Below are 9,015 nucleotides of genomic sequence, written 5' to 3' on the forward strand. Positions count from 1 at the left end.
CTTGGGCGCAGTGATGTCTTGAGCTCTGCTGGGGAGTGTGGGTGTTGGCACAGGAGCGCTGGAGCAATGGATCTTGCAGGGCTGTACTTGGGTCTGAGGAGGCTGCCAAACAGCTGCACTGCTTCCTTGTTTGCTGCATTTGCATTGTGATTGATTACCCTGAAGGGAAGAATTTTTTCGTACAGTAAAAAGTAATCCCACCCTGGCCGGATGGTGGGCTGGTTAGAGGGTCATCCCAGAGCTCACAGGTTGCCACTTGGATACCTGGTCAAAGCACAAAGAAAAAAGCACAAACTAAGAAAAAAGATAACATCTCTTATCCCCAGATGCCTTAACATCTTAAGAATGCACTGCTGTACTTTATAGGAGCTTGTAATTTGTATGGAAAAATCACTTTGTGCTTTTCATAATATTGTCAGTTTTGCCTACGCAAAAACCATTCTTGAAATTAATACCTAATCAATACCTTTTAGCCTATGCTTTTAAAAAAAATGTTTTAAGAATGGAAATGAAGCCTGACCAGGCAGTGGCGTAGTAGATAGAACAGTAGAACATTCTACTGAGACATAGAAACCCAGATTTGAAATCCCGAGGTTGCCAGTTTGAGTGTGGGCTCAACAGCTTGAGCACAGGGTTTCTGGCTTGACTGTGGGATCATAGACATGACCCCATAATCACTGGCTTGAGTCCAAGTTCACTGGCTTGAGCAAGGCTTCACTCACTCTGCTGTAGCCCCCCAGTCAAGGCACGTATGAGAAAGCAATCAATGAACAACTAAAGAGACTAAGAAACTGCAACAAAAAATTGATGCTTCTCGCCTGACCTGTGGTGGCGCAGTGGATAAAGCGTCGACCTGGAAATGCTGAGGTTGCCGGTTCAAAACCCTGGGCTTGCCTGGTCAAGGCACATATGGGAGTTGATGCTTCCTGCTCCTTCCCCTTCTCTCTCTCTCTGTCTCTCTCTTCTCTCCCTCTCTCTCTCCTTTCTAAAATGAATAAATAAATAAATAAAATTATTTAAAAATTGATGCTTCTCATCTCTCTCTTGTCCTGTCTGTCCCATTCTATGTCCCTCTCTCCGACTCTCTGTCTCTGTAAAAAAAAAAAAGAAAGAAATATTCTTTATGATTATACTTTTTATTTTTAAGAAAGTTACTTGAAAAGTTATCATAATTTCAAATTAAAAATAGATATAAGGCCCTGACCGGTTGGCTCAGTGGTAGAGCGTCAGCCTGACGTGCAGAAGTCCCGGGTTCGATTCCTGGCCAAGGCACACAGGAGAAGTGCCCATCTGCTTCGCCACCCCTCCCACTCTCCTTCCTCTCTGTCTCTCTCTTCCCCTCCTGCAGCCAAGGCTCCATTGGAGTGAAGATGGCCCGGGCACTGAGGATGGCTCTGTGGCCTCTGCCTCAGGTGCTAGAATGGCTCTGGATGCAACAGAGTGACACCCCAGAGGGGCAGAGCATCGCCCCCTGGTGGGGATGCCAGGTGGATCCCGGTCGGGCGCATGCGGGAGTCTGTCTGACTACCTCCCTGTCTCCAGCTTCAGAAAAATGCAAAAAAAAAACAAAACCCCCAAAAATAGATATAATTATGATCTTTCAAAAGGTTTAATTGTAAATGTAGGCAATAAATTGTGATACCATTATGATCTGAAAAAAAAATGTACCCTTCTGGTAAGTAACCTCCATAATGAGGAAAGCTATGGGAGGGAGGGGCCCGCTGGGAGAGGATGGTATTTTGGAAATCTCTGTGCCTTCCTCTCAATTTTGTTATAAACCTAAAACTGCTAAAAAATAAAATATTTTTTGAAAAAAAAAGGAAGATAACATCAGAGTAATGACAGCATGAGAGATATCCTTAATCTCTCCCCTTGAAATTTCAACAAATTAAACAGTTATAACTCAATGAAGGAACCCCAGCTGGGCTCCCAGTCCTGCCTGAAAGATCCACACACTCAATCAACTAAAGGTGGGAAGGGTAGAAACTGGGGTGGAAGATAAGAAGCACTCACAGTAGCTGGGGAGAAGGGAGAGGTGCAGACTGTGTGAGCTTTTATCTGCTGGCCCTCTGGAGTGTGGGGTCATTGCCAGTGTTCCCATGGTCAGCTTGTAGCCCACACTTGGACAGAGACATAAAAATACAAAGAGTGGGATCCCTGCCTCCCAGATATTGCCTCCCTCTCTCCACAGGTACAGAGAGTGGCAGAGATATATCCCACAGTTGAAGAACAAAGTTGCTCTATGTCTGGTCCCTTGCTCTGTTCAGATGCAGGGAGAAATACCTGGAGGCCTGAGATCACCACTGCTAAAGCCATAAAGCCCTCACAAGTCAAACCCATCACCGCTATGCAGCCCAACATCCACCTTTGTGACAGCAGATTCTCATCAGAGTTTAGCCTGGGATTTTACAGAGCTAAATCTTATAATACAGTATCACCTATGTGTAAAAGATAGAAATCTCCTCAAAATTTTTTTCATCTAATTTTTTGTTAATTCTTTTTTATTTTGTTTGTTTTTGTTTTTTGTAATTTTTCTCTTTGAAAATTTATCCCAACCGGGATCCACTAAGCAACCCCCATCTAGGGCCAATGTTTTGCCCATCTGGAGCCATGCTCATACCGAGCTATTTTTAGCAACTAAGGTAGAGGCTCCACAGAGGCATCCTCAGTGCCTGGGGCCAATGCACTTGAGTCAATAAAGCCATGGCTTCAGGAGGGGAAGAGAGAGAGAGAGGGAAAGAAAGAAAGAAGGTTGGTAGGGGTGGAGAAGCAGAGGGTCACTTCATCTGTATGCCTTCACTGGGAATCAAACCTGGGACATCCACACACCCAGCTGACACTATACCATTGAGCCAACTGGCCAGGGCTTCCTTGATTTTTTATTTTTTAATTTATTTTTACTTTTACTTGTTGTTGTTGTTGTTTTGCTTGATTTCTAAACAATACCACTTTAAAATGGTATCAAGGCAGAATAAAAGAGAATACCATGATTACCCAAGAATGACACAGTTCAAAAAGAAAATGAAAAATCTCCAAAAGCAATCTCAATCACATGGTAAGCTTGGAGTTAAATGATAAAGAATTCAAAATTGAAGTTCTGAAAATATTCAATGAGATGTAAGAAAACACTGATAGACAACATAATGAGCTCAGAAAACAAAGCAAATACCTCACCAAAGTGATTGAAACTGTAAACAAAGAGATGAAAAACTCAATACATGAATTGAAAAAAGAGCTAGCAAGTTTAGCTAATAGAACAGGCCAGATAAAGGAGAGAATCAGTGACATCAAAGATAGAGATGATACAGAAGGAGGAAGAGAGAGATTCAAGAATTATAAAAAATGAGAGAACTTTACAAGAATTGTCTGACTCCATCAGAAAAAAACAATGTAAGAGAAAGTAATTTCAGAAAAAGAGGAGAGGGGGAAGAGAATGGAGAGCCTGTTCAAATAAATAGTTGATGAGTACTTCCCAAGCCAATAAAAAAAGTTAGATCCTTGAATCTAAGAAGCAAACAGAATACAGAGTTACTTCAACCCAAACAGGCCTTCTCCAAGGAATGTCATAATAAAAATGTCAAAAATCAATGACAAAAAAAAATCCTCAAGGCAACTAGGGAAAAGAAGAACATAACATATAAAGAAAGGCCCACCAGGTGATCATCAGACTTTTCAGCAGAAATTCTACAAGCCAGAAGAGAGTGAACCCAAATATTCAAAGTACTAAAAGAGAGGAATTACCAGCCAAGAATACTATATCCATCAAAGTTGTCCTTCAAATATGAAATAGAAATAAAAACCTTTCCAGACACACAAAAACTGAAGGAATTTATCACCAGAAAACCCCACAGCAGGAAATACTCAAGGGGGTTATTCCACTGAATACAAAGAACAAAACTACAAGTAAAAGTTCCAACAAGGTCACAATATAAACAAAGATAATCTGTGACAAACATAAAAAGGAAGAGGATAAAGGTCTGAAGTAGCAAAGAGGAGAATACAGAAACACTCACAAAACAAAGGATTCTGGGATATATGAAATATTTGTTTCTCAACAACCTAACAGTAACCACACATGAAAAAAACCTAAAATACATAGCTTTAAAAAAGAAGAAATAGAAGAAAGAAGTATGGAATATCTCTCTCTCTCTCTCTCTCTCTCTCTCTCTCTCTCACACACACACACACACACACACACACACACACACAAACCTGACAGACACACAAAGGAAAAGAACCAAAGGAGACACAGATCTACCAGAAAACAAAACACAAAATAGCTATAGAAAATCATCATATGTCAATAATTATCCTAAATGTAAATGGACTGAACTCACCAATAAAGAGGCACACAGTTGCAGATTGGATCAAAAAGCAAACCCAACCATATATTGCCTTCAAGAGACACATCTAAGCTGCAGGGATAAAAGTAGATTCAAAGTAAAATGTTGAAAAATGATTCTCCAAATAAATAATACCCAGAGAAAAGCAAGTGTAGCCATACTAATATCTGACAATACCGACTTCAAGACAACAAAGGTAACAAGAGACAAAGATGAACATTTCATAATGATAAAGGAGACACTATATCAAGACTTCTTAATATATATGCAATGAATCAGGAAGCATATATATATATATATATATATATGGCATCTACTAACAGATTTAAAAATAGAGACAGACAAAAATGCAATCATAGTTGGCATTGAGACATATCATTGACAGTTCAGACTGATCATCCAAGCAGAAAATCAATAAAGAAATATTGACCTTAAATGACACACTAGTCCAAATGGACACACTAGAAATTTACAGAACATTTTCTGCCAGAACATCAAGTTATACATTCCTTTCCAATGTGCATGGAACATTCTCAAGGATAGACCAGATGTTGGCCCAAAAAACTAACCTCAACAAATTTAAGAAGATTAAAATTATAACAAGCATATTCTCCAACCATAAGGCTTTGAAATTAGAATTCAACTGCAGCCTGACCAAGTGGTGGCGCAGTGGATAGAGCATCGGACTGGGATGAGGAAGACCCAGGTTCGAGATCCTGAGGTCACCAGCTTGAGCGCAGGCTCATCAGGTTTGAGCAAGCTCACCAGCCTGAGCCCAAGATCGCTGGCTCGAGCAAGGGGTCACTCGGTCTGCTGTAGCCCCCCAGTCGAGGCACATATGAGAAAGCAATTAATGAACAACTAAGGAACCACAATGAAGAATTGATGTTTCTCATCTCCCTCCCTTCCTGTCTGTCTGTCCCTTTCTCTGACTCTCTCTCTCTGTCTCTGCCACACACAAAAAAAACAAACAAACAAAAAAAGAATTCAACTGCAAAACAGAAGGAAACTGACCTAAATGTGGAAATAGAACAATATACTTCTAAAAAATGAATGAGTCAAAAAAAGGATAAAGCATAGCTAAAAAGATATATACATACAAATGAGACTGACAACATGACACATCAAAACATTTGGGATACAGCAAAAGCAGTAATAAGAGGGAATTTTATATAATTACAGGCTTATATCAAGAAACAAGAGAGACTCCAAGTAAACAACCTAACACGACATTTGAACAAACTAGAAAAAGAAGAACCAAGGCAACCAAAAGTCAGCAGAAGAAAGAAAATAGTAAAAATTAGAGCTGAACTAAGTGAAATGGAACAAAAACACTATAAAAATTAATATAACAGGCCCTGGCCGGTTGGCTCAGCGGTAGAGTGTCGTCCTGGCATGCGGGGGACCCAGGTTCGATTCCCGGCCAGGGCACATAGGAGAAGCGCCCATTTGCTTCTCCACCCCCCCCTTCCTCTCTGTCTCTCTCTTCCCTCCCGCAGCCAAGGCTCCATTGGAGCAGAGATGGCCTGGGCGCTGGGATGGCTCCTTGGCCTCTGTCCCAGGCGCTAGAGTGGCTCTGGTCGCGGCAGAGCGACGCCCCGGAGGGGCAGAGCATCGCCCCCCGGTGGGCAAAGTGTCGCCCCTGGTGGGCGTACCGGGTGGATCCCAGTCGGGCACATGCGGGAGTCTGTCTGACTGTCTCTCCCCGTTTCCAGCTTCAGAAAAATACAAAAAAAAAAAATTAATATAACAGGCTCTGGCCGGTTGGCTCAGTAGTAGAGCGTCAGCCTGGCATGCGGAAGTCCCGGGTTCGATTCCTGGCCAGGGCACACAGGAGAGGCACCCATCTGCTTCTCTACCCCTCCCCCTCTTCTTCCTCTCTGTCTCTCTCTTCCCCTCCCGCAGCCGAGGCTCCATTGGAGCAAAGATGGCCCAGGCACTGGGGATGGCTCCTTGGCCTCTGCCCCAGGCGAGAGTGGCTCTGGTTGCAACAGAGCAATGCCCCGGAGGGGCAGAGCATTGCTGCCTGGTGGGCAGAGCGTCGCCCCCTGGTGGGCGTGCTGGGTGGATCCCGGTCGGGCGCATGTGGGAGTCTGTCTGACTGTGTCTCCCCGTTTCAGAAAAATACAAAAAAAAATTAATATAACAAAGAACTGGTTATTTAAAAAGATTAATAAAACTGACAAACCCCTGGCTAGCCTCAGAAGAAAGAAAGAAAGAAAGAAAGAAAGAAAGAAAGAGGACTCATGTAAATAAAAAATCCGAAATGAAGAGGAGAAATTACCACAAACATCATAGATATTCAAAGGATTATACTAGAAAACTATGAAAGATTATATGCTACCAAATTCAACAACCTAGAGGAAATGGATAAGTTTCTGGAACTATACAATCTTCCTAGACTAAGTCACAAAGAAATGGAAAACCTAAATAGACCTATAAGCAGAGAGGAAATAGAAGCAACTATCAAAAACCTTCCCAAAAATAAAAGTATAGGACCAGAGGGCTACACTAGTGAATTCTATCAAACATTCAAAGAAGAATTGGTAGAGGGGTGACAAGATGGCAATGGAGCAGGCAGATATTCCAACTTTCACCTCCCAGGACCAAAGTGAATTACAAATTAATTTTAAGAACAATCATCTGGAAAAACCAACTTTGGGCTAAACCAAGAGGAATCTATAACCAAGTATCACTGAAGAAGCCACACTGAGACTGGTAAGAAAAGCAGAAACACAGAGAGGGCTTCCCAGCTCCCAGGAGTGAGTGGCAGCCCAGAAGGACTCATATGGTGGGAGGGGAGTTTCCCGGAGAAGGGAGAATCCTGAGCCCTAGGACCAAAGTCCCAGCCTACAGACCCAGAGCCTAGCAGAGGCATAGTATGAACAGGATTTAGCTGTGAAACAAGCCAGGATACTGTTGGCAAGAAAGAAACAGATTTTTCAAACCCAGGATTGGTCTTAAAGGGACCACGCAGAAAACCCCTTTCACAACCACTCACCCGGGGCTCCAGGGGATGGGGAGAGATGAGAGGACCAGAGTAGCAGGAAGAGAATGTAATCTAGAAGGCACAGGAAGAAACACAGCCACCCTAACCCTTGGGCTGAGTCACTCCTCAAATCTAAAGTGAATATTTTTCCTGGAACCAGAAATACCAGCAAAGGGAAGCAGGTCACCAGCCAAACAGAAGCTCTCCTGCTACAGTCAGAGCAAAGAATCTCTTAGAAGCAGGGAGCCATCAGGGATACAATGTTGAGTGCTGAGGTAAGAAATACATCACCACCCCCACACTGCTGAGTGCTCGCTAGAGGACAGGCAACATCAGGACACAGGAGCTCAGTCCCATCAGCAAGGGCGAAAGCCGGGGTCTGGCTGCAGCTGTAGACAGGGCACACGAAAGCAGTCTGACCTGTGGCTGCAGGTCGAGCACACAAGAGCAATCCCACCTGCAGTCCCGCCTGCAGGGGCAAGGCAGAAGCCAGGAAACTGACGCTTGCAGCTGGGTGCAAGAGTACAGCCCCAGCCCTTAGGGCTGAGGTTTGCAGCTCTGGTGTGTGAATACACTCCAGCTCATGGGGGTGGGACAGGGCAGAAGCCGGGGGCAGCCAAGACTTGCAGCCAGGACATGGGAGTGCAGTCCTGCCCACAGGGACAGGGTGGAGGCCTGGGACCAGCCAGGGCTTGCAGCTCAGGAGCGCAAGCACAGTCCCACCCACAGAGGTGGTGCAGAGGTTGGGAGCTGGCCAAGGCTTGCAGCCTGGGCAGCAAATGCAGTCCCACCTGTGGAGGCAAGGCAGAAGCTGCAGCGACCATGGCGGTGGGCCAGCACCAGCAACACCTGGCCCAAACACCAAAGGCAGCGGTGGAGAGAGTGGTCAGCCTAAAGACAAGCCATACCTAGGGAACACAAAGGCCACACCCATTGGCCTCCTGTGGCACACCCTTCTTATACACAGACAAAATGGAAAGGCAGAGAAATGCAACCCAAATAAATCAACAAGAGAAATTTCCAGAAAAAGATCTGAATGAGATGAAAATAACCAAATTACCAAATGCAGAGTTTAAAATAATATTTGTTAGGATGCTCAAAGATCTTATATCAACACTGGATGGGCATAATGAGCACCTAAATAAAGAGATAGCAAGTATAAAATAGGACACTGAAATAATAAAAAAAGAACCAGTCAGAAATAACAAATGCAATATCAGAAATGAAGACCACACTAGAAGGAATTAAAAGCAGAATGGATAAAGCTGAGGATCGAATCAGTGATTTAGAAGACAAGATAAACAGAAACATAAAAGCAGAGCAGGAAAAAGAAAAGAGGCTCAAAAACACTGAGGAAACTCTAAGAGAGTTCTATGACAACATGAAGAGAAACAACATCAGCTTCAAAGGAGTTCCTGAAGGAGAAGAGAAAGATCAACAGATAGAGAATCTGATTTAAAAAAAAAAAAATCATAGCTGAAAACTACCCTAAATTAATGAAGGAAAAAGTCACACAAGTTTAAGAAGCACAGAAAGTCCCATTAGGATGTACCCAAAGAGGCCCACACCAAGACACATCATAATAAAAATACAAAAATTAAGAGATAAAGAAGAATACTAAAAGCTGTAAGAGAAAAGCAGTCAATTACTTACAGAAAAGCCCCCATAAGGATGACATCTGAC

This window comes from Saccopteryx bilineata, chromosome 4, assembly GCF_036850765.1.
Source record: "Saccopteryx bilineata isolate mSacBil1 chromosome 4, mSacBil1_pri_phased_curated, whole genome shotgun sequence".
Lineage (NCBI taxonomy): Eukaryota > Metazoa > Chordata > Mammalia > Chiroptera > Emballonuridae > Saccopteryx > Saccopteryx bilineata.